Genomic DNA, 7,322 nt, shown 5'->3' with positions numbered 1-7,322 from the left:
CTATGATAGTTAAATATAACTCGGATGATCTAGACGAGGTAGAGGAGGGTGTGGTCACGGTGTTCCAGGAGTTATGGGTTCGAACTCTTTATCTAGATACAAAAAGGTATTTAGAAAATCTGAGCCAATTTTAATCCGAGTTAGGTAGTTTTCTCTTTCTTTTATAATTTTTGCTTGTAAAATTGTGTTGATGACTAATGTGTCCTTTTTTGAGTGTTGCAAAAAGAATGGCTTCTAAATCAGCTGCCATGAAAATGCTCTAGACGGCTAGAAAGAATGTTGTTGCACGAAACATACAGTTGAAAGAAGCTCGTAAAACCGTCGACCTGTCGTTGTCTTCGAAGTCGTACTCGAGTGCCTCAGTCTCTCTAAAGGTTATTTCTAACCCGATCTCTCGACCGACTCCTCCTCCTCCCAACTTGGCTAAACCAGCAGCTCGTCCTTCACCTTCTATTTTTGAACTAAATCCCAAAAAATACAAAATTTTGGAATCGGAGAATATATATGAGCAGGGTTTTGACGGCCTTAATTAGGCATTGTTTGGATGTAGGAAAGAAAATGGAAGGAAAGAAAAATAAGAGGAAAGAAAATGAGAGGAAAGAAAATAGAAGGAAAAGTAGAGTTATTTGTATGATATTTGGATGAAGAGAAAATAGATGGAAAGAAAATAGAAAGAAAATTTTCTTTTGTTTGGATGGAAAGAAAAGTGAGTGGAAAGAAAATCATAATAGTATAAAATTACATTAATACTCTTATCTATATTATATATAAATTATAATTTAGAGGTAATGACCAAATCAGTACCCGAAAGATTCAAACGCTGATATTTTAGTACCTGACTATTATTATTGACAAAATAGTACCTGAATGTTTTAAAAATTTGCCAAGCATGTCCTGGTGCTTGCCGGACCATTGCTCCGGCGAGTAAGATGCTTACGTGTTCACTGGTTTTTGCTGATAAGAGAAATTTATTTTGAGTTGGAATTTATAATTAAAAATATTATTCCAAACCCTAATCCCTCCCCCTTCCTCATCGTAGCCCCCTTTCCCTTTCCCTTTCCCTTTCCCTCTCCATCGCAGTCGCAGCCCCCTTCCCTCTCCCTCCCTCTCCTATCATCTCATCTCATCTCATCTAATTTCTGCAATAAAAAAGAACAACAATCTAATATCTCAAAATTTCATCCTTTCAAAGCAACTACAAACCAAAACTTTCGATTCTCTCTCTCAGATCAGAGAAGAACGGAACGAGAATCTGAAGAAGAAGCTACAATTCCTGAACATCCCAGAAATCTGTTACCTTTTCTTCCTCTTCGCCTTTTCTCTCCTCTCCACCGCCGCCGCCATCTTTACCGTCACTTCCCTCTACACCAACAAAGCTGTCTCCTTTTCCTCCACCATCTCTGAAATCCCCAAAATCTTCAAGCGTTTGTTCATCACTTACCTCTGGGTCACGCTTTTGATGTTCATCTATAACTTTGTCTTCATGATTTTTTTGGTTTTGCTTATTATAGCAATTGATACACAGAACTCGTTTATGCAGTTTTTCACGGTTATTGTGGGTGTGTTGGTAGTTACCATCACCAAAGAATTGATAAGAGTGCTTTACATTATCATCTTGGTAAGAAATTTGGGGGGTTTGTAGGTGGATTTTTTTCTTTTTTTTTTAATGTAATTGATAGAATATTGTAATACATTTGGAAAGAAACACAAATGGTATTAGTAGATTGTAATTTGAATTGTGATATTGTGTTCTATTGTGCATGCCTTCTATCTGTGCCTTTATATGATCTGCGATGGGAGGGAGAGGGAAGGGGGCAGCGATGGAGAGGGAAAGGGAAGGGGCTGCGATGGGGAAAGAAAGGGAAGGGAAGAGTGTGTTGGGGGGCTGCGATGGGGATGGAGGGGGAGAGGATGGGGGATAAGTTGGGTAGGGGAGCGCTGCGATGGGGAGGGAGATGGAGGGGGAGTCTGCGTTGGGGAGGGAGAGCTTAGGGTTTGGGGGTGGTTTGCCATGTCACCAAAATACGGTGACCATGTCAGCATTGTGTTTGCCGGAGATTTGCTCCGGCAAGTTTGGGGACACGCTTGTCAAATTTTAAAATTTTTTAGAGACTATTTTGTCAATAACAAAAGTCAGGTACCAAAATGTCAGCGTTTGAATCTTTCAGGTACTGATTTGGTCATTACCTCTTATAATTTATTAATGATAAATGGTAAATATGTAATTTTATTTATGTTTGCAACATTTCTCTTCATTTTCATCTCATCCTTGAGATGAAAATATTTTAGTGGATCCCATACAAGCTTTTTTCTTTCCACTCTATTTTCTCTTCTCATCCAAACAACAAAAAACTTACTTTTTCATTCATTTTCTCTCCTTTCAGTTTCTTTCCCTTCAAATTCCCCTCATCCAAACAATGTGTTAAAGTGAAAAGCACATCTTTTTGCATAGCTATATTAGCATAGATGATATTATCATCAGAAGCCGCTTTTAGCTCCTGGTTCGAAATGGAGTTCGGACAACCGATATTTGTGTAACCTTAGTCAAGGAATTAGAGGAAGCTTTCTTAAATGCCATTCAAAGCTTCTAAGAGCATCTCCAACGGGCTAAATTTCGAAGTCCGGTTACTATTTTGTCAGAGAAAAAAGAGAATTGGAGCGTTAGAGTAGAACTCAAGTGAGTTCCTTCACTCATTTCAAGACGAGGGAGTCCCTCTGAATGGGACTCCCATTAGCCAATCCACACTTATCAAATGGCAAGTTGGGTAAAAAATAAATAATTGTATAAAATGTTAATTAATTAAATAATTATATTAAATAATTAAATAATAATTAATTCAATAATAATTATAATGATTAATTATATTAAATATTGATATTTTATTTAATTAATAATTTATATTAATTATTTAACTAATAATTAATTAAGTAATTAAATTATAATTAATTTATTAATAATTATAATAATTAATTAGATTAAATAATTAAATTTTTATTTAATTAATAATTTATATTAATTATTTATATCATAATTAATATTAAATATTATTTATATTTATATTATTATATTAAATTAGCCGTTGCAAAACTAGCCGTTGTAAAATTAACCGTTAGAAACTAACCGTTACTATGTTATCGTTATTATTAATAAATTAATATTTTGTTACTCTATATATACCACTTAGATACATTTTTATTCTCACACTTTCTACTACTCTTCTTCATCTTTTTCCAAGTTTACGAAATCAAAGTTCTGCTACTATTATTTTTTGTTCGAAAAAATGGATCCAAACCAACTCAACTCTTTCTTCAATTACTTACAAAACTTTTCTCAAATTCCAAATACCCAACAATCTCAAACCTCAAACTTTCAAGTTCTAAATCAAAACTTCACACTACCAAATACATTTCAAAATCCAAATCCACAAAATCTTTCTAATTTTAATTTTCAAGCTCCTTATAATAATCAATTTCCTATATTCCAACCGCAAAATCAAAATTCACAAACACCTCATTTTCTATTTTCATCCATATTTAACCCCTCTATCGGAAATATTACTCTAACTTCATTGTCGTTTCCAACTCAATTCAGTGCATCAAGACATAACTCATCTGGTGTTGGTGGCTCTTCTAACCCATCCTCTCAGACTCCTATACAATCTAGTCCAAATTCGCAATATTCAGATTTTGCCAACCCTCATGGATTAGATGCTATCGACCTCAATGATGATGATATTGAAGATCAGAGGCAAGATAGTATTCAACACTGGCATTGAAAAGAGGATGAGATGCTGATCAGTGCATGGTTAAATATTTCAACTGACCCTGTAGTTGGTACCGATCAAAAGGGAAAAACATTTTGGAGTCGAATTCATAGCTACTGTGTAGAATTTTGCTCCGACATGACAAGGAGGTAGTTGCATGTAAGAAACGATGGTATAAGATCAACAAGGCTGTTGATGATTATGTGCGCATAGGCGAGAGCACTACAATTGAATGCTTGGAAAAATTTGTTGAAGGTGTCATTTCGATGTTCGAGGATGAATACTTGCGAAAACCCAAACCAAATGACGTACAACGCCTGCTACAAATGGCGGAGGGTCGTGGCTTCCGTGGCATGTTGGGTAGCATTGACTGAATGCATTGGCAATGGAAAAATTGTCCAAAGGCGTGGAAAGGTATATACATGAGTGGTTATCGTGGGGTTGCAACCATTGTACTTGAGGTTGTAGCATCTTCAGACCTTTGGATATGACATGCGTTTTTTGGAGTTTCTGATTCAAATAACGATATCAACGTGTTAGATCGTTCTCCAGTGTTCGATGATATTCTAAATGACCGTGCTCCGGAGGTAAATTATACTATTAATGGTAATAATTATACTATGGGATACTATTTAGCAGATGGTATTTATCCTGAATGGGTCACATTTGTCAAATCAATCTCAAAGCCACAAGGGGAGAAACACAAGTTATTTGCACAATACCAAGAAGGGCAAAGGAAAGATGTGGAGCGAGCATTCGGAGTGTTGCAAGCACGCTTTGCAATTATACGTGGTTCATCTCGTTTTTTGGAAAAAAAAAGAAGCTTGCCAACATAATGAGAGCTTGTATTATTATATTGCATAATATGATTGTTGAGGATGAAAGAGACACTTATGCAGGAAATTTTGCTCAAGGCTTAGAGTATGACGATGTCGAAAATGATTTATCACAACCTCAACTGGGAGAAGAAGATTTCGCACCATACCATCAATTTCTCCAAATAAATGCTCAACTTCGAAATAGGCAGCAGCATAGACAACTGAAAGAGGACTTGATTGAACACATATGACAATTTCACAATGCTTGTTGTCAACTATAGAGCTTAATTATGTTTTTCTTTGTATTAAGTAATTTTACAAATTTACTGTAACCCCGAATTATATATTGTGTATTATTGTTATATATGAATTTATTTAATATTAATATTTTTTAATAATGAATTATTTTTAAATTTATAAATTTAAATTACATTATTAAAAAAAAATTAATTACATTAATTTCAAGTATTTTAATTAATTAATTAAATGAGACCACAATAGAAACTAAAGTTAGTTTCTCCTAATAGAAAAAAAAAATATTTTAAATTTTTATTTACTGTTTATAACATAAAAATTGATATGAAGTTATTTTTTATGACTATAAATAAAAATTGAGATGAATTTTCTACTGAAAATGGTCTAAGAAGGAGTCAGCAGAAGAGAAGGATTCTACTCCCTACAATTTTTGTCGGTCGTAGGCCATCTCACGCCGACGTTGTTCATGAGAAGTGACGAGTGACGAATCACATTAGCCATTAACCGCGACCCGAAAGAATCCGTTGAGGAAAGTTCAAAGTTGAATGGGTCATGCCCTGTCTCATCTCAACGATATTCCAATTCCATTAGGCATTATTTATTTCCATTCCACCTTTAAATTTTCAAATCCATCGCCGTTACACTGCACCAACCACATTTCATTATAATAATAATATTTATTATTATTATTATTATTATTATTATTATTATTATTATTATTATTATTATTATTATGGGATTTATGGGAATATTATGTCTTAAATATTGCCCCCGCTTGCATGGTTTTAGACTTTTTGTCTTTGAGAGGTTAAACTTCATTTGCTAGTGTCGTCATTCAGAACACACAAATTTTAGAGAATTTTTGTTGACTTTTTTTAACTCTCAAACTCTCCTATTTTCAAACTTATTTTTTCAAATTGAAGAATTTTTATTTGATTTTAATTAAATTTATTATTTTATTTTTAATAAATTATTTTATTATGATATTTTTTATACGTAACCTTGTAAAAAAACATAAAATTTTAAATTTATATATAATAATAAAGTCTCTCTAAGTCTATCTATGTCGATTTTAGATAATTATTTTGAATGCCTGCGAAATTTAAAAAATAAAAATAAAAAATAATTTTGACTCTGATAATTAACTTTGTGACTTGTGAGACTAGTTAGTTTTTCTATCAACGATCTCTCTTACGTGACTTGTTAATCGCTAATATAGCTTCAATTTAATTTTTATAAGTAAAAATAATTTAAAAATCATTAATATATCTCAGTTTTACACAATAAATTTAGCCAATGTATTTAAAAAAAAAAAAACTAACAATTATCCTTAAAAGACAACGAGACTCCCAACAAAAAGAATTTGTCAATTGTAATTGCTTTTTAACAGATAAATTAACAGTTTAACATATTATGTAGACTTATTCTATTAATACAGACAAAAAATATTGATAAAGAGAGTAAATAGTCTCACAAAAATAAAATTCAAAGACCAAAAATAATAATTTTTTTATTGAGAATTTCGTTATCTTTTAAGACAATTGTCAGGAATCATTTAAAATTTTTTTTCTATTTCTTTTAAAATTATTAACAATAGATAATTTAAAAAAAGTGTCTTCGTATTCTTTTTATTTTTGTCGCGAATCGGTCTCACTAGGGAGGTTATTGCAAATATTCTTGGTATTAACTGAAAAAAATTTAATTATTCTACTATTATCATAATTTTATCAAATTTTTAATTAAATCTTTATATAATATCAAATTTTATAATTAAATTTTTATCATGACAAAAAATTAGAATTAATAGAATATTCTATTAATTTTAATAAAATATTTCATTAATTTTACCATAATATTTTATTATTTTTAATATTTTTATCATTATAAAAATTTAATTATAAACCCAATTAAAAAATATAAAAATTTAATTAAAAATTCGATAAAAATATAAAAACTAATAAATTAATTAAATTAAAAAAATCTAAAATTTCTTAAAAAATAATTTAAAATAATAAAAATAAGGATAAAGTATTATTTTAGTTTTCAACGTTTAGGCTAAATTTTAATTTATTCTCTAACATTTCAAACTTTTTATTTTAGCTTCAAAAAATTTTTAAAATTCTATTTAATCAAAAAAAATTTTAAATAGATTCAATATTACCCCGTCAAATTTGACATAAATAATTAGCATGGTAAAGAGTCAATAACATTTGATTTCAGTGCGTAAATAAAAGTGATCCACCAATGATTATCAATTTAAAAATGGAAAAGTATATGGAACCAACTCCAAATCAGCCAAGAATGGAACAACTTAATTAATTATAAATATAGTAATTAGTTTTATTTATTTATGATTTAAAATATTGGTTATTAAATGTTTTACCACATTTAAATTAGGAGGAAGTCACCAAAAAAAAATTAGGAGGAGATACGTTAAGTATCATTGCAATGTGAATCACGGTTCAATTAGCTTCCGTCTTTTCAC

Source organism: Arachis ipaensis, chromosome B5 (assembly GCF_059453495.1).
Source record: "Arachis ipaensis isolate K30076 ecotype BB chromosome B5, ASM5945349v1, whole genome shotgun sequence".
NCBI lineage: Eukaryota > Viridiplantae > Streptophyta > Magnoliopsida > Fabales > Fabaceae > Arachis > Arachis ipaensis.
The sequence above is the reverse complement of the archived record's forward strand: the minus strand, read 5'-3'. Positions refer to the sequence as shown.